Raw genomic sequence first — 961 nt, forward strand, 5'->3', positions numbered from 1 at the left:
TGTTGGGGATAGAAGCCAATTTGGGGAGTGACTGGGAAATGAGAAGTAACACTGGCAACTCTGTAACACCATTTTATAGAGCTTCGCTATGAAGAAGAGCGTGATAAAAACAACAGTATGGGTGGTTGAAAGTGAACCTTTCTTTTTTTTTTTTTTTTCATCTCCTTCTCCTCTTCCAGTCTCATCTCCTCCTCTCGAAAGTGAACCTTTCTTAAGCAGAGGAATAATATAAGTTAATCTGTTTTTCAAAAGATCTCTTTAACCTCCCTGCATTTTAGGTGAGTGGGGCAAGCATGAAATCAAGAGGTCAAATCAAAGGGGTCACTACCATAATTCAGTAAAAACAAATGGCTTAGAGTAGAGTAGAAGCAGGAGAGATGAGTGGTTGGATTTAGAATTTGGAAGGCAGGGAGCAAAACTGACAGGATTAGGGTGGAGAGGTGAGTTGAACAGAAGTGAGTTTTATTCAGGAGAAAATGAGTCAGTTAAATGGTAGATACTGCTGTTATAGGAAGTAAAAGGAAAAAATGACAGAGGCAAGTCCCTGAGGCAACACTTGTAAAGGAGAAGGAAATATCTAGATACCAATGACTTTATGGTTGTGTGGCCAATAAATCAGCAAAGTTCATTTCTAATTGCCTGTGGTATCTTGACGAAGTAGGAGGGAAGCCAAGTTGGTGGAGCTGGATGAGGGCTCACGACAAGATCAAGAACTTTGATAAAATTGGCATCAACTTGGAAATGGCAGGCCTCTGGGGAAGGAGGTAGAGCTAATCTAAGACACTCGAAAGGATTTCAGGCAGCACGTGAAGGATCCTACGTTTGGGATTGGACAGTGCTTGTGACATCCTCCACCACCATCAAGAACCTGGAATTAAGAGTCAAGGAGACCAATGGTTTAGTGTAATACTCAGATTTGGAATTAGCAAGGGCAATGGACCAGAAAAATAGGTAAAGGGAC

This window comes from Propithecus coquereli, unplaced genomic scaffold (assembly GCF_000956105.1).
Source record: "Propithecus coquereli isolate 6110/MARCELLA unplaced genomic scaffold, Pcoq_1.0 Scaffold2890, whole genome shotgun sequence".
In the NCBI taxonomy this organism is placed as follows: Eukaryota; Metazoa; Chordata; class Mammalia; order Primates; family Indriidae; genus Propithecus; species Propithecus coquereli.